Source organism: Castor canadensis, chromosome 7 (assembly GCF_047511655.1).
Source record: "Castor canadensis chromosome 7, mCasCan1.hap1v2, whole genome shotgun sequence".
Lineage (NCBI taxonomy): Eukaryota > Metazoa > Chordata > Mammalia > Rodentia > Castoridae > Castor > Castor canadensis.
The window spans coordinates 79781056-79804242 of NC_133392.1; the positions used below are offsets into that span (position 1 = coordinate 79781056).

Genomic DNA, 23187 nt, shown 5'->3' on the forward strand with positions numbered 1-23187 from the left:
TCAAATCAAACTTAGAAATGGAGATTTCAAAAAATCAGGAGAGTCAGAGCAACCAGTTACAAGGGACCATCCACCCCAGTCAGCATGGTAAGGAAGTCCCCTCTGCCTTAATCCAGCAGGAAGTCAACTCTGAGATAATCCACCCTTTTCTGGTCATGGTTTTTGCCTCCCTCTGCCTCTGCTGCCTGTAAAGTGACCCTTTGCTCAGTTCAGCAGAGACCTATCTGTTCTGTAGATGGGATACTGCTCAACTCATAAATCACTGACAAAGGCCCATTAGATCTTTGAATTGTATTTTTTGTTATAAGGATGCTGAAGGACAGTGCTACATCCTTTTTGTTTATTCAAGAGAAGGTGACAGCTACCACATGTTTCTTCTTTGACCTGTCTTTGATAAGCTCGTTGACCACACTATCCAAAATGCCCCTGGACCTTGGACAGGCACTCCTGCACAGCTGGACGCTTCCAGACGTCTCTCCTCCGAGAATGAGCCAATGGCTTTTCTTACCATACAAAATTAAACCTAAATTTAGACCTTAGACCCTTCTTGCTCATTAGAGAGACTTGGCTCCCTAGGTGGACACACTTGGAGGCCAATGGGATTAGATTCAGATCCTTTCCCCTATGCCCAGGTCCTTCCATGACTTTAGAGGCAGAGGGAGGCTCCTGGGAACAAAGGTCCAGAGCAGGAGCCCTTCTCCTCTTTCACTAAAGTTCAGAGATATAAAAACATAATGATTTTATATCTTGAGAGGAAAGTCACTTTCACAGAGGACCTGTGCATATTCATTCAAGAGGAATCGTATCCTCTGGCTTACACCGGATGGAATCCACAGTGTTCCAGTGCCTGAGACACTCCCACACAGCTGGGAACACGGGCAAGCCCAGAGGTCCTCAGGGAAGACCCAGAGACAGTAGAATTGTGCAGCAATTTGTCATGACAGCAGCCAGTGAGGGGACAAATTCCCATGCCACTACCCTTCAGGCCACAGTTTCTAAGTCTGACCATGTCTGAGCCACCAACACCCACCCAGACAAGCTGGCCTGACACCAGGCTCAGGGTGTCTCCCATTCCAGATCCCTGGGAATGTCTATGGAACAGAGTCCCAGGGCAGAAGTTGGAGTCCTGCTGCTCAGGGGGATGGGGGTGCCATTGTAAGGCAATGTAGTGTTTATGGGACCTAAGTATAAATTCGGCCTCCTTTGTCCTCTGTAGCTGATAAAATGTGAGACTGGCTGGTTGGGTTGTGTAGATATTGTTTCCATCAAGGCCACAACCGTGTTGCTCCTCGGCCCACCCTGTGTGATAGGGCCCTGGGCCTGTGGATGGCTGTGTGAAAGCAATAAACAAATGTTGAGTCTTTTGTATTCAGTTCTAATGTGGTTATCATGGAAAGGCCTGAAAGGCCAGGTGGTTAATCAAATATCCCCTAAGGAGGTGGGACTGGTAGCATTACTGAGCACAGTAATTGGGAGGAAGAGTTTATCAGAATGGAAATTAGAACTTCCTGTCTTTGACAAGGCACACAGATAAGAGACCTGTTGCATCTCAATGGACTCATTCTGCTCTCTGGGCTTGGAGCACTGATCACTGAATATGGACCTCTGGCCAAGGCAGCTCAAAGGCAGTCCATCATGGACAGAAAAACAGAAGTTTAAATGCAGCTCTCTCCCCAATCTAGGGCATCCAGAACCAGGGAGTCCAATCGATACTCAACTTGATGCAACACTTCCTATTTGTCTTCCTCGCATTTTCCCTGATGACAGTCAAGTCTTGTTTAAATGGCAAGGGATCCCCTGAGCCTTTATGCCAGGAAAGCAGCATTCCTCTTTGTGTGAGCCTGAGTTGCTCAAGAATGGGAGATGCTCTTGAGGAAGGGAGGAGGTGTCACAAGGAACCCCCACAGAAAAGGAGACTCTTGGAGATAGGAGAATAATTTTCCCTTCATGACCAACTTGGCAGGAGTCTGTTTGACCCCAAAAGCTTCAATCTTCTTGCAGCTGAAGCTGGAATTGGCAAAGTGGCAGCAATAGAAAGAACTGAGGTCTCCATTAGTAGATGGGAAAGCTGGAGGGTATTGGTTCATTTGCTGTTGCCAATAACACGACATCACAAACCAGTAAAGTTATAAAGAAAGAAGCTTATTCTGGCCCATGGCTAAGGTCCAAGGTCATAGGGCTTCATCTGGTAATGGTCTTCATGCTGGTAGGGTCCCAAAGTGGCACAGAGTATCACAAGGCAAAATGTAGAGGTACTTGAGAGACCAAAGTGGAGCTTTTATGACCAGCTCTTAAAATAACCCATTAACCTATTAATCAATGGATTAATCCATTCATAAGAGCAGAGCCTTAATTACTTCTTAAAGCGGCCCCATTGTTACTGGTGGATGGTTTGCAGAAGACCTTGGTCAAGAAGATCTCAGGTCCTTGTGTCTCTCAAACAGAGAACTGGACATAAACAAAGATTGCAAAGCAGTAGCAAAGTTTTATTGACAGAACAAAGGAAGACTAGGCACCACAAAAGAGAGCAAGTGGCACAAAAGCGAGCAAGTGGCACAAAAGCATCCATCTTTGTTCAAAGGGCAATTTTATAAGTTGTAAGGGCAAATGACTGGGAACATCTGGGTGATCTTTGCAGAAGGGGCTAGGGTAATTGACAAGTTTGATTGACAAGGTCTTGTTACATAACACTGGGCATTTGGCACATGCGTCCAAATCTTTAATTGTATGTAGGAGATGCAACCAGTATTCATAAGGTCTTAGACATGTGACATTTTCTGGTCTGAACCAGCCAAGAGACTCCCTTGTCTTTTGGGGGAGCTTGTATCTGCAAAGAAGTTTACAATTGAAAAGAAATTTATAACTGAGGAGATGTTCAAGGGTGGTACTGGGTGGGGGCATGGGGGATGACCTTTGGCTGAGGAAGGTGGAGTCTCCAGTCCCCTGTTACTAGCCTGCCTCATCATGACCTCTCCCAATAGTATCTCATAATGGGGATGAAATTTCAGCGTCAGTTTTGGAGGGGACAAACCATACACAAACCACAGCACCAGGTGCTTGCGTTTGTTGTTCTGTTGGCAAAGGTCTATATCATCTTAGCTTTCCTCAAAATCTGGATGTTGCCAGTAGCTCTGGGCATCTCAGTTCATCAGTCTGGCAATATGGGAAATACACCCATTTGTTTCCTGGACAACTCTTCACTCTTTATTTGATTTCCTGAGTAAAGTTTTTTTTGTTGTTTTTTTCTGTTGGGAGAGTTGGATAGGGAATTTGGAAAGTAAATAGTGAAGTTAAATATTTCAGCAGAATTTCTCAGAGGGGCCAAAAAATGTAATTGAGTCCAGGAACTGAAAATTTACTTTATATCACTGTCCTCAAAGGATTTGTCACAGGGGAACAGAGCACATAGCAAGGGGACCATGGAATGCAAATCATACAGCATGTGCTCTTTTTCATCTGGCTTATTTCACTCACTGTAATTATTTAGAGACTCACACATGTTGCATGTACAAACAGGTTTTTTTTCTTTTTATGAATCTAGTGTATGTACACACCACGTGTTTATCTGTGAACCTACTGATAGGCATTTATAGTTTCCAGTTTGGGGATACTGTGAAGAAAGATGTTCTGAACATTTATGTATAAATCTTTTCATGGGCATATGCTTTCCTTTCTCTTGGGTAAACATGCAGGAGTGGAATGGATGGATTATGTTAAACATGTATATTTAACTTTTTTAGAAACCTACCATACTACTTTCTTCCACACCTCTGCGAACACATGGTACGTTCAGCCTTTTTTCTTTTGTCACTGAATAGATGTGCAGAGACATCTCTTTGTGGTTTGAATTTGCCTTTCCCTAAGATGCTATGCATCTTTCCATGTGATTATTTGCTTTCCTTTTACTTTTAGTGGTGAAATGACTGCTCAGGTCTTTTGCACAGAGGTTTTTTTCCTTGTTATTGACTGCTGAGAACTCTTTACATACTGTTATTGTTTGTATGTGAAAATCTCATGTACTGAAGGGTTGGTCTCTAGCTGGTGGTGCTGTTTTAGAAGGGTCTGAAAACTTTGGTGACAGGACCTACCTGGAGGAAGTAGGTCGAGAAAGTGTGTCCCTGGGGCTATCGCTTGTTCTAGGCCCCTAACTCCCTCCCTCTCTCCTTCCTGTTCACCATGAGAGTGCCACAGACTCCCACTGCCATGACATTCTTCTGCCTCACCATGGGTCCAGAATCAATAGAGCCAAGGACTGTGGACTGAAACCTCTTAAATCTGAGCCAAAATAAATCATTGCTCCCTTTAGCTGTTTATATTTTGTTACAGCAACAAGAAAGCTAACACACTTACAATGTCCTTTTTCAGGTTTTAGATGTGGAAATGCTTTTCTCCCAGCTAGTGGTCTATCTTTTCATCCCATTAACACTGCCTTTAAGGACAGCAGTTTTCCTTTTGATGCAGTCCAATTATCTGTTTTGGGTTTCCTTTATGCATTGAGCTTTTATAAGCTTTCTGTTCTCCAGGTAATAAGGACTTTCTCCTGTGTCCTACAAGATTTATAGATTTTGATTTATATTTGTCTGTGATCCATTTTTGACATAAGATATTAATCTATGTTTGTTATTTTGCATGTGAGTTTCTTTTGTCCCAGCATCATTTGTTGAAAACACTACCCTTTGTCCACTGAAACGTCTCTGTACCTGTGTGGAAAGTCAATTGTCCATATATTTAGGTGTGTGCCTAGATCTTGACTTTTCATTTTTGTCCCATTAATCTATTTATCTGTTTTGATGCCAATACTATACCATCTTGATTGCTGTAGCTTTCTAATAAGTGTTTAAGTCAGATAGTGTTTGTCTTCCAACTTCATTCTTCTTTTTTTTTTTATTTTTTCAAGGTTGTTTTGGTTATTCTAGAGGTTTTTTTTTATTTTTACCTGAATTTTAAAATCAACTTACCAATCTTCTCCCAAAACAAGTCTGCTGAGAGTTTTCCTGTGATCCAATTGACTATGAATTTGGGGGAGAATTACATCTTAATTATATTAAGTCTCTTGACTCATGAGTAATATACAGTCTGCAACTTACCATGGTTCTACCTACAATTTTTCAACCTTGCAATGATGCTGTGCATTCATTAGAAACTACTATTTTTCCTTTCTTTTCTTTTTTTTTTATACTGTGGTTTGAATTCAGAGGCTTGAGCTTAGCAGGCAAGCACTCTACAACTTGAGCCATAGGGTCTGGGTCTCATGCTTTTTACCTAGGATTGCCCTCAGACTTTGATTGTCCTGTTTGTGTTGCCTGAATAGCTGGGATTACAAGTGTGACCCACTGCACCTGGCAGAAACTATTCTTCAAATCTGAGTTTGGATCTTTTCCAAGGCTCTCAAAAGCAATTATGATGTTCTCATCTGAAGCAGAGCAATGACAGTGAGTCCCAGCTCCCAGAGTGCTACACAATCACGAGGCTGCAAAGCCAGTACTCTGCAGTGTGCTGTGCTGCTAAGCTAGGGGGCTGGGTAAGTTGGGTGGACTCCACACATATTCGACTCATATTTTCAATTTGAGGGTCTCTCAGGAGGTAGCTTATGAGGAAGGTTTCCTCATAAGCTGAGGAGCATCTGGACCGCATTCTGAGCATGTGTTAATTAGGATCAAGGAATACAAACCTGGGGTTTGCTTGATAGAATAAAGATTTACTGAAGGGAAAAAATGATTTGTGAATCAATACAAGTTAAAGTGTTTAGACAGGATTAAGCTATAGGTTGCTTTACTTTGAAAACAAAACCTCATTACTTGGGTTCAAAGTCAAGGCTGATGAATCAGAAGCCAGTTCAGGACACCAAATTCTAGACACTTTAGCAGCAAGATAATCCAGCAAGAGCTCGGCTCTCCCTGTAGGGCACAAAAACTTAGAAAAGAGGGCCAGCAAAGAGCTGTAGACACTTGCAGCAGCCTGTGTTGAGCAGAGATACCAGGAGGTGTCCTCACCTCTGGGAAGTACAGGATCCAGATCAGAACCTGGGGGCTTTAGGAAGAATTTGGCTTTAATCTATACTTAGTAGACTGGTATCTTTGAGCCCTTGTAAGGTCAGTGAGTTGTATCAGAAATGGAGAGTCAAAGTATCTATGTACCATATGGAAAGAAAGAGAAGGAAAGGGAGTGAGAGAGATAAAGGTATGAAGATAGAGGATAATCCCAAAGCTTCTACCCTGGGTCCTACACACTGTTCTGCTGTGCAGACAGACTGCCTCATATACCTATAACAGCCCAGAAAATCCCTTATTTGATTTTTTAAATAAAGATGTCAACAACAGGGGTTGTAGTAGGTGCAGAGTTGACCATATCTCTAGTGAGTGCCATATCCAGGATAGAAGGGTCAAGTTCAGTCACATCTTCACTGTATGAGAGAGTAATCCACGATATTGCAAATGCAGGCGAGGGTCTACTCTGAGCAGATTTCGCTTTTGGTTTAAGTCTATAGGAAGTTTTTTCTTTCCCCTTAGAAATTTGAAGGCTAGTTTAGGTGTTAGTCCCTTAACTCATCTCTTCTGGAAAAGCAAATCAACTTAATGGAACTTAATGTCAATCTGGAAAGAACTCTAGATGTAACCAAATTAGGTTCCTCAGATGAAGAGCAAATAAAGATGCGGAGGCACCCAGGGAGGCAGGGAGGTGTGTCATAGCTGTGACTGGGGCACAGAACCTGGAATCAGAACACAGTGCTTGACACAGATCTTACTCTCCTGTGTGTTTATGCAAACCACTTAACCTCTCTGTGCTTGGGTTTCCTTGATGGTGAAATGGGGTAATGATTGCCTCTTCACCTGGATGCTATAATGTTGCTTGAGAAAAAAGCATATAGCATGCAGTAGCACTACAGAGTGGTTGCTTGCATCCATCTTTACGAATCTGCTCTTTAGGCAGGCTTTCTCACTGCTGACCTTCACTGCTGACCTTCAGAGAGAAACTGACTTCAGAAAAGATGCCAATTACTTATTTCTGTGATCGCCTGCCCTCAAACTTAGAGATCAGAGCTCAGAAATGACTCAAGCACTCACCCCGAACTCAGAGCATTTCTGGCAGAACTTTTCCACTCCTCAGAGCTGCCAACTAATTACATTGAACATGCCTCACACTGCGCCAGAAATGTGATTACCCAGATTTTCCTCAGAGGAAGGGACCAGGAGGCCTGTTTTCCCAAAACACCAGGGAAGCTGATAAAACACTGGACGGAAGTGCTGTCATGAAAAAGGGAAGAAAATGGGCAGCAAGGGAGGAAGAACAGGAACTTTCAAAGGGACCTTGGGTCCACTTTGTCATCACACTGAATTGAAATCTGTGCTTTCAGGGCACATCCAAGCCGGGCACTCTGTCTTCTCTCATGTTTAGTCCTCACCATCTTTGCCCTCTCTTCTCCACATCCAATAGTTCCTTGAGGGCTGTGGGTTTGATTCGCCCTACACAGGCTCATGGTCTCATTACCAACCATGACTCTCTTCAGGAATGAGGGTGGAGACAGCCTCGGAGCACCACACATCAACAATAGTTCATCAGAACATGGAGGTAAGAGGAGAAAAGACAAAGCCACCACTACCTCAGCAGAAGATGTGCAAACCACGGTCCAGCTGCAGAGATACGTCCTGTACCCCTCCAAGGCTTTGCCTCGCACTCTACTCCTATCCCACCCATGGAGATTTGGCTTCTGTCTGTCTCTGCACCATCTTCTGTTGCTGATAATCAAATGTCCCTCTGGTCCCTTTTCAGTCCATAGCGTCTCTCTGCAAGACATCTGGTTTGCACTAGGCTGGCGTCCGTCTTGTGTACGTCTCCCTCAAAATCCAGGAGGAAAAGGGTTTCTATTGTAACATTCCACTGCCCAGAAAACCAAAGGGCAGAGCTCAGACCCACAGTTCTATCATGTGCGGCAAAATCAAATACAAAAGAAATTTTTGTTGACCTTCAGTGGTTAACAGACACCCTTAAACCCAGATTCTAATGCCCTGGATGTGACTTCAGTAGGTAGGGCATGCAGGGAACAACTCACTACGTGGAACCTTATGTAAGTGATGTCAAAAGGAAAACATAGCTCAATTAGCTCACAGAGTCTGAGATCCTATGGAATTATGAAGGCTCTGTTGGGGTCATTTTGCAAATCATGAACCCAGCAAGTAGAGCAAGAATTGCTTGTGTCAGCCATTTATAGGTTTTTTGGGGTTTTTTTTAGAACATCCTTTCCTATCAGCAATTCATGGGAGGGTTTTCTCCACCCAACCAAGCAGAGCAGCCCCTCTCATGAAGTCAGCATGTAAACACTGGGCAGGGATGTGCCAGACCACCCAGGCTCCCCCAGCCCAGCTCTCACTCACTGTGTTTCTGCTGGCTGGAGCTCTGGGATGTGGAGCCAAGCCACAGAGATGCTTCAGGATATCTAACTTACCACTCATTTGATGGCAGTGTTGAGGGTGAGGGGCCAGAGTGTGGTCTCCACGGCAACTGACAGCCCATTACACACATGTGGAGGAAGAGGCACATACTTAGGTGGATGATGGACGAGGCGGTTTGAGAATGGGTCCAGGTCTTGTTAGAGTCTTTTACGGCCTTGGGACTCTTACTTAACCTTGAACTCCTGTCCACGAACATGATACAGATACGCACACAGTGTGCACATGGACTTCGTGGAAATTGAGAAGAGCAGGCTGCAATGGGATTTGTCCATTCATAAATAAAAGGCCTGTGGAGGGTAATTGGGCCAGGGGAGGCTTCAGTCTCTGAATTTGGCTTCACTTTTTGTAACTATGGAAGCAAATGAGATCATCCCTGTGGCCTGAACATACCTTCAATTTATCTCATTATTCATTGTGACTTTCATGGAGTTACTCAGTGGCTAATATTATTGTATAGGTCACTCCATTTCCTTCCTGGGGTAATAAATACCTGTGCTTTTATGGTGTGGATTTCTGGCAGCCGCCGTGAGCTAACCCTAACCCATGTTCCCTGGGCTGAGAGTAACCATGCAGTCGCTCATGACTCAGCTTCCTGTGCACCTGGTGTCCAGTGTAACCCTTGGGAGGTGGCCTGAGGAAAAATGACACTCCTTTGTGAAACCAGCCTGAACTGAGGGCAGAAGTCAAGGCCCTGGTTGGCCACTGTGGTGCCCAGAGTTCATAGAGGGCAGCCCTCCACTGGCTGAGTCAGCCAGTGGACAATACATCTTGATTGTATTTGACACACAACCTGGCCTTCTCATGACAGGGACAGAAGGCTGCTATAACACTGCAATTGGAGAAGAAAGATGTCCTCTTCCAGCCCACAGGCAGGGGAGTACTTGCTGCGAACCTAACACACAGCTGAGCACCGATGACCTGTGGGAGCTGATTACTGGTGCTTTCAGGTACAAGCTGAGCTGACCATGAACTGCAATCCAGCCTAGGTCAGTTGAAGAGAAAAAGAAAAACAGTCCAGAAGACCTAACTGAAGCAGAGTTTGAGGCCACTTAGGAACTGATCAGCAAATATATATACTCTTCTCCAAAACAGCTAAAAGTATTCATGCATGATTTAAAATTTTAGCCCATGCCCCTTGAGTAAGATCAAGATCAGAGAGATCAATCTTACCACAGAGGGAGAAATATGAATGGGCTTGCTAGATACCAATGTGATTGGCCCACAATTTGGCAGAATGTAAGATCAACTGCATGTGGTACATTGAAAATGTTCAGTTATGGAGTGGAACTGCCTTATTTCAAAATATATGACGTTTGAGGGCTCACATTATATGAGAGAAAAAAACCCAGAAATAAGATGTCAACAGCTTCATTTTTGTAGCCATATTGATGACTGTGAAAAACCCTTTGGCATCAATAAAGCTTGAGTGATTGCCTTTTCCAATTGTCCAAAATGAGAAGCAGACCTACAGAGGCACATTTCTGCCAAGGGAGATTTCTCTTAATTATCTCCAACCTCATTTGCTGCAGGGCTTTGTAAACAGTCAGTGCCTTTTCTCTCTCTAATGTGACCCCGTATGCATGCACCTGTGCTCATGAACACAAATGCACACCTTTGAAGGGAAACTAGCAGGCCAAGCTGACTTAGAAACGTGATGATCAGACTTACTAGGTAAAAATATAAGCAATGCAGAATAGATAACAGATCTTTGCCAAAAGCCATACCACATGGGACCCAGTTTGCTAAGAGGTCCTTGGCCTCTGTGTTTGGATAAATGAGGGTTTGAATTACTCAAAGTGACTTGTCTTCTAAAACCACACCGAATTCTTCTTTTTGCAATAAAACCTCAAGACTCCTAAATCTCAAAGAAGTTAAAAAAAAATCCCTTAGGATGAAAATCGAAAGAAAAGGAAGCAGCAGCCAAGAACATGATTCCCAGCTTACTCAGGATCGCCTCCCTGTTTGCACACCCATCATGATTTGTAAAGGAGGTTAAAGGTCCAGTTTAACCCACCAAGATTCACCATTTGAAGCCAAGAGAGAGCAGCCTGAAGTTGGGGCTGAGCAGGCTGAGGAGAGCGGGTGAGTTCTTCATAGACCACAGCAAGGCTGGGGTCTCCTGGGGCCTCAACCCAAGGAGCCAAAGCTAATCTTCCAAAAGACTGTATTGTCTAAGGGCAGAAGGTGAAGGAAACAAATGATGCCTCACCTCCCTAAGGTTTTAGAGATTATTAGATTACCATTTTGAGGCAGGAACTTTCTGACATGATGTAGTATTTGGACTCAAGAGGAAAAAGCTGAACCAAAAGCCAATTCGTTGAGTATGGATGTTGGGGAAACTATTTCTCTTCTTCCAACAACTATTTTCTTCTTTACTGATTCATTACACTTTTACCATACAACTGCTGTTTTCTCTTTCCCCTCCCAAGTCCCCTTACTGGGATCAACTGTTACTCAAACATGCTGTTGAGTAGGCTTGTCTTGGCCAAGTCATTACAGGGACAGTTGAAGACTTTGACCCCAGGCCACTCGTTCACTGTCCTCTTTCTTCCTTGTCCTCATGTATCATGGTGAGTGATTGGCACCACAGGAACCTGAGTAAGTTTCTGCCCCCCACTGTCTGAGAGCTTAGGTGAGAAACAGCTTTCTGAACCTTTCCCGTATTGGAAATCCAACTCACCAGTCAGTATTGAATGAGATAGTGAAGATGGATGCCCTATAAACGCAGTTCTCCCTAGGGTCTCTGTGCTGTGTAGGGGCGCTCTAAAGGCTCATTTCTCTAACTTCACAGAATCCTGAGTAACAGGCCAAGAAGGGCTCCCAGCTCCATCTAAGGAGCCTATCAAGGCTGCTCAACAGCACGCTTTCCAAATAAGTAGACATTTGGAACAGGGTGGCAGACTTTTGTTTAAATTTTTACCCCCTCTTTAAAAATACGGCCATTGTATTCTTAAACTCACTTTCCTTCCTTTGCTTCCTGTGCATAAAGTTCACACTCACACACTCCAACCACATCACAATGCAGAATGTGCATGATGTCACCCACGAGGACCTCACACAGGGGAATTCCAAGGCAGACACAGTGCCTCTAGGAGGAGCCAGGGCCACTCTTGAACCACCATCCAGCCTGCTCATGGGCTGACTTCCCTGCTGTCCTTGTTGTGTGCACATGTGCCTCTGCGCAACAGAGGAGATCACACTGCCAGAGAAGAGCCAGAGACAGGCACAGAAGGCTCTGCCCACCAATGGACTTCCCAGATGGCAACTGAAATCATTCTGAATTGCCTGAAATAACATCACCTTACCATGCTTTTATTTCTCTTTTGACTTTGTAATTCTGATAAATAAAAACCTTTTAAATGGTATCCCTTAAAAATATAAAATTACCCCAGGAAAAGAAAAATGCATGTAAAAAAACATATTCTGGACGTAGGGTATACTTCAGTAGCAGAACACTTGCCTAGTAGTGAGAAGCCCAGAGCTTGACCCCCAGAACTATTTTTTAAAGAAGTGTTCTTGTACAATTTTGAATTGAAGGAGAGGCAGGGATGTTTTATCCCTATGCACGCATTTTCCCTTCTGTTTGGAATGAGTCCTTAATCTCCTTTCTCTGCTGCCTACCCATCTTTGCATTGCAGAATCCCTGTCTTCCTCCCAAGAATTATGGTTCTCTGTTGCTAGCTGTATAACTTGTTTCATTTACCATAGCAACAGCATTGATTAGCTACTAATTATCTGCACAGACCACACATTTGTAGTCATCCCAGTACTGCATGATGAGTTACAATGCTGGCCCTGGAAAGAGAAAAGACAAAACTGAGTCTGGTTACTGCAAGATGGCAAGCTGCTGAAGTCCAGAGGCTGGATTGGGGCAGAGCGGGTTGATCCAAGCAATTGGGGAATGAGTCTTTCCCAAGAATGTGCATTGAGTGATTTGGGAAGATAGGGCAGGCCAGGGCTAGATTTTAGTATGCTGTAGAGTCCAGGACCTCATCCTCAGATTTCACAGAGCAGGGATAAGCAAGAGTCAATTCTCAGCCTGGTGTTCTTCCTGGATATTCACTGTCCTTTCCCTGGAGACAGAGCTACAGAAGGAGAAAACACTGTGGCTCCCAGAGGCTTCCCTTGCCTGAGAAGGTTCTTTGGGGCCCACTGCAGTGGTGTTCATGCAGCCAGCTAGCCAGCATTTAGGAAGCCCCTGCTGCAGGTGCAGATAGCACTAGGTTCTAGAAGTGGAGTGCAAATGCCCAGACTCTTGGTGCACATGCTTTCAAAGGATGACAAAAGAGGTGTTGTGGAGAGGTTTTCTCAAGTCCAAAGACAAAAGAACAACAAAGACAAGTGAGACGGGGTAGGGCAGGGAGAGGCCCCTGGTGGCCAGTCTGAGTGTTCATTAATGATGAAGACAAGAGAGCAGGTACTTCCAGCAGGGCCTGGGTGGGGTCTTGAAATCAGCTGCACAATGAAAATCTTGGGGTTTCATTGGTGGATGAGGGTTCCAGTGCCCGTGACCCAGGAGGAAGAGGCAAGTCCACTTGAGTCGAGTGTGATGTCTGTTGTCACTGAGCTACTGTGTAGATAGGGAGGTTCCTCAACTGAACGCTGCTTGCCCTTGATCCATAGATGCCCACATAGTTGGAAAGAAACCCTTACCAGTACTTGGCCCACAGAAGTAAAAAATTGACTTTACCAAATCAGGAAGCTAGGGGAGGATGTCATTGGGACCAAAGGAAGGAGGGCCAATTTTACCCCAGGTGAGGAAGGTAGAGATTTCAGAGAAGAGATAACATGAAGCTAAACCTAGAGGAAGGAAACTGTGAGGGTCATGCAGAAAGGGAGGGGTAAGAGCAATCTTGGCAGAGGAAACTATTAATAAAAACAAAAGCAAATGCATAGCAGCAGGAAGTGAGGCCTGAGCACAGGCTTAGAGAAAAGACTGAGAAATAAAATTGGAAAGACAGAGTGGCCCAATCACAGAGGGCCACATTGAGTGCACTGGGGGTTTGTGTGTCTTGGTGCAGAATGGTGTCCTTCAAACCTGATCCTGTTTAAGGAGACTGAGCTCATGCTCCCTAAGGGCCTATGTCATACCACAGGGAACCCTGTGCACGTGAGGTATTTAAAATATCTTAAAATATTACAATTTTATCTTCTACTCTACAGTATATTGATATTGTTCTAATATTTATAAACAATTCTAAGCATCAGTTTATAATTGACATACTAGAATAATAAACCACATCTCTCAAAAGTCTCAGATGCCCTAAAGCAGAAACATGTAGCTCCCAGGGCTTCATGTAACCCAGAAAGAAGCAGTTGTATACAGCTGGGAGTCTCAGAGAATTTGAAGTGGATGGAATGATTTTAGTAAATCAAGAACCAGTTAGATTATGAGGTTTGGGGTTAGCGACTGGTGGACGATGGGGATAAAGGAGAAGAATGGGAGACTGAGGGGATGGGGGACGTTGTCTTGGTGTCCTCCACTTGGGTAAGGAATATAGGAGAATCAAAGCAAACCCAAGGTACAAGCAAAGGAGGAGATGCTGCCTTGTGTCTAGAGATGTACAGCTTAATGTGCCTTGGACATGGGCAGGAGATGCTGAGGATGCTGTGCTAAAAATAACATTTGGGAGCCATTGGCCTTTCGAGAGACCAGAGGAAAAGTACAAGGAGAGAAACCAATGTACTTAGCTTCCTGAGTGAGTTGGGGATATAGGGATTAGCCAGATGTTTTTCTTTCTCCTGAAGAACTCACAGTCTAGCAGGATAGCCAGGATGCCACTTTAGGGCAATAGCAGAGAGAAAAGAGGAAAACTGAATGCTCAGGTTAGGTTTGCCTAAAACTGAGGGTCAGGTGAAGAATGATGGAAACTGAAACCAAAAAGAGGGAGGTGAGACAGCTGTGAAAGACCAAGACATTCAGAAGACAGTTATGAGTGGGGTGAGCCCAGGCCCAGGACTCTATGGTGCACTGGGGAATTCACATAGAGGAAGCATTGCACTAGAGTACAGGCAAGCCTCAGAGAACCAGGAAGAAGGACAGGCAGTGCACCAGGAAGAGGAGGCATTTAAAACCCTAATGACTGTGACAATGCAGGCACCAACTATGCAGGTCAAATTCCAGGCAAAGTACCATGTCAATGGGTGCATCCACAAATGCCAGCCATGGCCAAGGGATCAGCAATGGAGAGAGGGAGGAGGGGAACCTGCAGGGCAGATACAACACAGCTGGCTGTGGGAGGGAAGAACAGAAATGCAAGGTCTAGGTGGTCACTGAAATGACTATGACATAATGTCAATGAACAAGGGAGAGAGAATTACTTATAAGACAGAGCTCTCTCCTTCACATGTGCTTTCCTGGGACCAAGGAGAAAAATGGGAGCTTCATAGGCAAAGTGACCTTGTATCTGGGCATCCAGGTCACTGAGAGGCAGCCCTGGTTCTAATTTCCCATTCATAAACTTGGCACATGTCTTGAACTTTGCACCAGTCACTCTCCAGAATGGTGGGGCCATTTATCTTGCTTTTCTGAAGCAGGAGAGCTAAGTTGAAATGTAAAAGCAGAAGAAAATAAACAGGTCTAAACTCTGATAGAGAAAGGAGGAGGCAGAAGCATTTCAGAGTCCTGACCTGCTGATTTAAGGTTCAGCAGGTGCTAATTTACCTTGGACAGTGGCCTTCCAGAGCCAGGAGAGAGGGACCACCCACACTTGGTGGCCAGGGCTTAGGGAGAGGCTGGAAGGTGTGCCCTTCACCCTTCCTGGTACCAATGGTGGGAGAGCACAACACCCAGGAGTGCATCCCAGCCTCAGTCAGGGGCCAAAGGAGCTCTCGCCACATTCATCTCCTGCCCTGTCTTCATAGCACCAGCAAACAGTAAGCTGGAGAGATGGAAATCCCCACCAAATGGGTTCCCAGCCTCTGCTTATAAATTTCCAGCCTGGGCTTTTCACGTGTCCAGAAAAGTGGGCCGGACTGCGGGTCTCTCCTTGCAGTGAGGCAAGTCATGGCAGGAAAAGTATTTAGGATGTTTCTTTCACTGTTTGACCAAGTATTGCCAGAAAGAAATGTTGCTAAAACTGTAACCAAAGATGGCATTATGCTTCCCGAAAAATCTCAAGAAAAAGCGTTGCAAGCGGCAGTAGTGGCTGCGGGATCAGGCTCCAAGGGAAAGGATGGAGAGATTGAACCAGTCACCGTGCAAGTTGGAGATACTCTGCCAGAATATGGAGGCACCAAAGTAGTACTAGATGACAAAGATTATTTCTTATTTAGAGATGGTGACATTCTTGGATAGTACAGAGACTGAAATAAATCACAAGTGAGAGGGCATCCCAGGAAGCTTGACGTTCTGAAATCTTTCATCATGTAAATAATTTCCATGAGTCTCCCTTTTATAATAAACCAATAACACCTGAAAGGAGAGACAGAGAGAGAGAGAGAGAGAGAGAGAGAGAAATGTTTCTGGCCTGGGGACTTCAGGTCCTCCCTGGCAGACCCTGCCATCTTTGCCCATTCCTGACTACCATGATTTTCTCTTTTTTGTCTTGGTAAACTCTACCTCCCTCTGGCTTCTGCCCTTTAGTCCTTCTGGAAGGAGCAAGAAGCAGTGCACTTTTTAGACAGTTCCTTTTGGAATTGTCTTAGTAGTGGTCTAATGTTACCATCAACAAACTTCAACCACACCCCCACCTCCCTAACCCCCAACCCCACTCCCTGCTAAAGGCGGGTGGAGATGGGAGGAGGTCCTGATGTTGGAGACCCTGGAACAGAGCATCAGACACCTTGTCAACACTGTCTCTGAGCTCTTTCCACTCCCCATGTGGAACCCTCTGCCCCAGGAGTAGGTTCCTGTGGCATGGAGGAAACACTCCCTTCCAAGCCAGCCATTTTCCTCTCGCACAGTGGGCCAACCAGCATGAAGTGCAAGAGCCTGGACCCTGTTTGGGGAGGAGGGGCCAATGCTAATTTATTTCTGATCCTTGGGCTTGGTCCCCAGATGCCCCTGACATCCAGGTCACATTTCCCAGTTTTCTTCTGTCTCATTCCATCTCCAGTCACTCCTCCTGATCAGAAAAAAATCTCAAATGGCAAGGCCTCATGGGCTCCTCTTCCACCATGCTTCCCAGTGTCATTTATGCTGGGGAAATGGAGCCTGGTCTGGCCGTAGCCCAGCACTCCCTCTCCATGCTGAAAGCTGTTTGTGGGGTCTCCACCTCTCACCTCTCCACGAGCTAAGCGGTCATCTGGGTTAGGAGAGACCCCACCTGATCTCACTATCTTTAATTTGCATCTTATTTCCCATCCATTAGAGGGGTTGAACTGTTTCTTTGTTTCATCAAGGAGCAAGACCTTTCCTCCATCTTGGGGCCTTGTTGCTCATTTAGGTGCTTTCCAAGGCGAGAATTATAGAAATATTTCATTTACAAACTTCCTAGGAACTTTGCTTTTTTTCCACATTGTCTTATTTGATATATGTAAGTCTTCATAGGGCTTCATTATTGCTACTTATACCTTTCATCAATAGTATAACTTTTTCTGGCACTACAAGGTGAGGTTGAACTCAGGAGGGCTTCCCATTTGCTAGGCAGGCACTCTATCACTTGAGCCAGTCCCTAGCCCTTTTATTTTATTTCAGTTATTTTTGAGATTGAGTTTCCCTTTATGCCCAAGCCAGCCTATTTACACTTCCTGTGTAGCTGGGATGACAGGAATACACCACCATGCCCAGCTTTTGTTGTTTGAGATGAGGTCTCACAAGCTTTTTGCCTGGGCTGGCTTCAAACTGCAAATCTCCTGATCTCCACTTATGGAGTGGCTAGGATTACAGGCTTGAGCCACCACACCCACCCTCATCAATAATGTAACTTTCTTCATGCTAGTTAAATTTTTTTGCACTGAATCCTACTTTTAATGAAAATGGTCTTTATGCCCTCTTTTGGAGAAGGCTTGTATTTGGGGAGCAATGAAGGGGTGCCTGGTTTCACTTGACATTCTTCTATATTTTTGAATGTTTTCTATTGTGTTACCTATAATTGAATTCTATCTCTTAACCTAACCTGAGTGATTTAGTAGAGAGATAGATACAGTTTGTATCGTTGACCTTAATTCTATCATGGTGTTTTATGCTTTCTACTTTACTGTTTACTTTCTGCTTTTCTTAAGAACATTTCCTTTGTTTTTATTTTCTCTAGTGGTTTGGAAGCATATATCCTGTTTCAAAGTTACTTTTGGTACCCTTTAGGATTTTCCAAAATATACAACTTTCTTTGTTTTTTGTAATTGTCAAATTTAAGAACACTTAGTCACTTATTCTCCCAGTGGAGGAGGGATTTTCACACTCGCCATGGTGACAGCTCGTGCTGTCCGTTTGCTTGTGCCCGTATGATTATTTTTGTTAACGTAATATTTCAATGTCATGTAAGTTCTAATTTAATATTCCTTAAAATTTTTCTAAACAAGTTTGACTCTTTGTTTACAAAGCTAATATCTAGCTCTAAGTATTTAATTGGCAAAATGCTAAGCATGGGCCTTTCATATTACATTTTCCCCGTATCTAAATATTTACATTTGATTTATTTCTCATTCTAATGGTAAGTTTTCCAAGAAAATCACACGGGTCTTGGATGACCAAGTATGTCTTTCTATAGGTTGGCTACACAAATTTTTAATGTCTGTATCTTTCCCAAGAAAATCCACGAGAATCCTTACACTACCTTCTAAGGCTCAATGTTGGAAGAGATTTTCTTTAAAAAAACATCTCTGGAAGATGTTTGCTAAAAATTTTCCTTGTAATTTTCTTCTCTTCCTGCGATGATTTAGGGTGGTTATTCATTGTCATTGATATTAAAACATTTGGACAGAGCTACACACAGGTTTCTATTCAGAGAATCACAAGATGACTCATCTTATGTTAAAATCCATACATTCTTCTGTGACCTCAAGAAAGTTTTCTTCCATGTGGTATCTTTTTTTTCTGTGCAATTTCTTTTAGCTTGTATTTTGCCAGTTAGTCATAAACTGGACTTTCCATTCTTGATCTCTATTATATTCCTTCTCGTTTTATTCTAATGTGCATATTTATTCTATTGCTTTAGCCTATGTAGTTTGGCCTCCAGCTTTTCTAAGCAGATAATGGTGTAGATTTTAACTCTGGCGGAGCTTCAGCATTCCTATCTCTCTTCTATGTTTTTATCCAGGCTTTTTTCAACTCTCAGCCTACCTCAACCTCTTTCACATGTTCATCTCTGTTTCATATGTTTCATGACTTCTTATATTTTATTCTGAGCAGAGAAAACATACATGTTAAAGTTTCCTTTTGTCCTAGATGGTAAATCATTTCCCCATATCCTAAGGATAATCGTTTCGCTCTTTTAGTCCCAGTTGCCTTCTCATTATTCGCTAAAGTCATCATAGAACCAGGAAAAATAAAAACAAACAAACAAACAAGCAAACCCTGAGGGAGTTTTGCTAGCAGCTGGGAACCATATAATCCTCTCCTCCTCCCCAAGAAGACCTGAAGCTGAGGTTGTTATCTTCTGCCTGTGCCTAACATCTACCCCTGTGTTCATTATTGAGGCACTATGAATAGCTCTCTGCTGAGATTGCAGTGTGCTGGACATAAAGAGGACATGCTCCTGGGCAGAGGACACACACAGTGCCCTTCTGTCCATGCAGAAGGTATGTCACAGTGTCAGTCCCCAGAGGGAGCAGGACTCCTTCTCCATTTGCGCCTGTCATTTCTCCTGTTGAGTTGAATTCCATCACGCAGTGACTGGTGACACAAGCAACCAAGTAAGTGTCCTTAGTAGACTTAAGAGGAGAGTCAGTCACAGTTGAGGGCTGGAACTAGGGAGAGGTACGTAAGGGAAGACATGGATTTCCAGAAGGTGAATGCCTGTACTGGGTTGGTGGCCCGCACTTCTGGTTGACCCTGAGACCTGGGTTCCAAGATGGGGTGAAGACAAACTCTCCTTCCTCTTCCTCTCCAGCCCCGTGTTGTTTCAGAGCTTTGGATTCGAGCTGCATATAAATCACCTGTGAAAGGTTCACAGCTGGGCTCAATGAGCCAATTCCTTGTTTCCCTATGCTCCAGGTTTTGCACCTTCTTTATTTGCTGGGAATTCCGGTGGAAGGTGGAAGAGGTTTATTTATGCAGAGGTTGCAAGTTTCAGGCACGCCTGGAAGTCTCCTATCGTACAGATTTTGTCTCCTTATATGGTGTGTAAATGACTTCAAAGACTATTGAATGATAGTTACACTTGAACAAAATAATTAAAACTAAACACAAAAGTCTCAGAAAGCAAGAAAACTCTAGTACTTGAAAAAGCCAGAAGCAATTTTCCAAAATACTTGACCAGATCTATTCTTTATCATGTTAATGCAATAAAAGCTGTTAAGTGTCTTTAGCCTTTTGCTCAGCTTATCAACAGACTAGCATACCTGAGCCTGTCTCCCTTGAGATACCTTTGGAAGAGAAACAAGATTATCACACGCTTGTTAACTCACACACTCAGAGGCCCCTCAGCAAACTTAGGGCTTGCAATGCTGAAGCTGTGGTTCTCCTAAGGGCACCGATCAGTGGACAGGAAGAAGGGTGTCTCTTTGAAAAGGCTGACACAGAACCCTACACGCACTCCTCCATGAGGACTATCTTGGGCACAATGCCACAGCAGAACGACAATGGGCCCATTGCTGGACAGTGAAAGCTCTGCACGGTCATCAGTTCCTCCCCTGATGAAGTCCCTAACCCCCACCCACCTGTCCTTCAATGTCCCTTCAAGAAGACACTGAGCACGTCTGCCAAGTGCAGAGGATTCCTGCTCTGCAAAGGGTCTGTGCTCCTGACATCAAAGCAAGCCTGCAATCGCAACGCTGGCATTTTAAGAAGGAAACATTGAAGCCAAAATGGCCTTTCTCTCCCAGCTTTCAGTTTGGAATTCACCAAAGCCAGACCCAAGGAATGTGATGACATCCTAAAAGCCTGTGATTAATTCATGCTGGTCCCCAAACCTTGCCCCTCAGTGCCACATGGTGAAGCAGTTACCACCACCTGGTTTTCCTCTCAGCCAGACAGCACTCCAGGAATTCCAGTCATCACATGCACGGAGCTGGGCTGAGTGCACAAATGTCTTACAGGGCTCTGTATGCAAATCTCTTTTATCTGCATCCTCCCAGACTGCCCTGCATAAACAGCCTTGCTACCCATGGATTATTTACACGCTTTCCCCACCCCATGAACTGTTTAATGTGGGGTTTCCAGCTCCCTGTTCTAATGTTTTTCTACAAGTAGGAGTCTGAGGTGGCAGGAAATGGCAGCTCCCCAGAGAAGTCACTGTGATAAATGAGGCCACAGAGTCCATTTCCACACAGGAACGTTGCAAATCCTCAACATTTTCAAGTTGGTTAAAATCAGTTGTGGTCGAGATTTTCCTTTTTTGCCAAACCAAACTTTTTGAAAAATGCAGATTATTTTTATTGCTGTTTTAAGAGAATCAAGATTTGAGAAAAAGATTATTGTAATTGTTTAAAGTATGTATATATGCATATGTACACGTATATATAGTTGAAAGTGAGCTTTTCTGTTGGAAAGCATAGAAACTTGGCACGACTGGGCTCAGATCAAAATGTTGAGGACTTTTATTAAAATCTGGAAAATAAGAATTTGTTGGTCAATGCCAGGATATAAAAAGGCAGAGCCACATTCGCCAACTTTCATGCAGAGGAAAGTGGGTTTCTGGGACTGCACATTTCTGGACGACTATGTGTGGCTTGGTGGTCTGAACAATGAAAAGTCAGGCCTGAGTAGATGAGATGTCTGTAAATAACCTCAGCCCCTCCACAGCAGAGGCTGAGCCCAGATGCTGGAGTCCAGTGGTCAAGGACAAAGCCTCTACCCATCTGCCTGGCTCTGGTCTCCCTATAACATGGCACACTTCCCATTTTCCCTGGGTAACTGTGGGTCTACTCCATGCCAATGGGTGTGAAGTGCCATTCTTTGAACACTGGCAACAGGAGAGGTCCAGGGTTCTAGGACTGGGCCTCATCCAACTGCCCTGATCCTGGGTCACTGTGAAGAGAGTCCAAGGAATGGACATACCACCCCAAGCTGGGGTCAAGGGCATCAGGTCCCGGGCTCAGCCCTTCTTGATCTAGAAATATCAATGAACACATCCAATAAAGAGAGCCTTCATCAGAATGAATCTTCAGAATATCCTGGAATTAGCCACAAGACTTCATCATAGTTTAGGTTCAGAATATAACAGGGTCCACCTGTCTTAATAGAGCCCAGTACAATGATCTTGGTGAATGTAGACCAGAACCGCAGTGGGATCTTGTTAGAGCCTCTGCATTGTCTTTATTTGTGTCTATCTACTGGTGAGTTTGCCTTTTAGATTTCTGAAAACAACAGAAATGCTTGAGTGAAGACCCACCCAAAAACAACCCAGTTTCAAAATACCTTCTAAATTAAGCCAGGGAAAGACAGGGCTATTTTAAGAGCTTCCACCTTGCTCCAAGTTTATGGACACAGAGGCAAGAGAGAGTTTCTGGGTCTCACTGTGGAGCTGGGAAGCCTTTCCCAAGGACAGATCTCTTCTTGCCTCCCTTCCAACCTCTCCACTCTAAGGACACACTCTTACCCATGGAGCCACTTCCTGACTACCGTGCTAGCCATGGTAGCAAGACTTCCTGGCTATCGTGTCCACTAGGCACCTTCCAGTCCTCTTTGTGTCTGTCTTCTCTGAGACACTGGAGGCCATCCTGTTAGATCTATGCTTCTGAGACACACAGCGTCTTCTTCTCCTCCACCTCTGTGGTAACTCCTCTTCCTATCCTGCAGGGGCTTCTCTTCCCTTGCCCGCCTATAAAGTCTCAGTTCCCCTAGTCTGTCCTCAAAGTTCTTTCCCTCTTCTTCACACCATGCCCCAATGCATCCAGACACTCTACTCTCCCATATGCCCTGATGGCTCTTAAATTTTTATCTCCAGGCTGGAACTGTACTTCTTCCTCTAGATGTATATTCCCAGTTGGGTACTTCAAATGGATGCATTTTATGAATGAATTATATCCTAATAAAGATATTAAAAAGGGAAAAAAATCACTGAGGTACTAACCTACCATGCACAGCGTATTTGCCTCCCCAGCCTCTGGCCACAGTTTCATCTTGCACTCTACATCTCCCATCGTTGCACACCACATTTCAGATCAAACAATTCATGACCACTTAAAACAGTTTGCTAACTTCAGTGTTTCTTCATGGCCTCTTCTGTTCACACATGGTGTTTCTCTCATTTCCACTGGTGTGTGCCCACTCATCCCCAGCACCTCTCCCATCCACAGGTGTTGTTTGATTCTACCTTCCTCTGCATGTGGTTCCCTTACACCACTTTTGTCATGGAATCATCTAGGCATGCAGGTATAGAACCTTCTGTAAATGATAGGGAAAGAGCTAGAAGAAAGAGAAAAGGTTGTGGTAATAGATCTGAGTTTCAATCCCAAATGTGTCACCATTTGAACCTGGCCAAGGGAGTTGGCTTCTCTGGGGTCACTGCCAGGTTTAGAAACTTAATCTAAACAAATTATAATTGCTCAGACGCTGTAAGCCTACTAATTTACAGACTTGGGTAGGATTTTGCATATGTACAAGGTCTAAGAAAATGATGCTGACTCTAAATGGTGGCCAAGGATTATTGGCATACTCAGAAGAGGTTAACTTTCTCTGGGCTTCCCCTGTCTT

General features: G+C 44.2%; 1 pseudogene; it reads left to right on the forward strand.

Moving 5' to 3' along the window:
* The first annotated feature begins 15456 nt into the window (after nt 1–15456).
* On the forward strand, nt 15457–15747 carry LOC141424643 (10 kDa heat shock protein, mitochondrial pseudogene; annotated as a pseudogene).
* The last annotated feature ends 7440 nt before the right edge of the window (nt 15748–23187 follow it).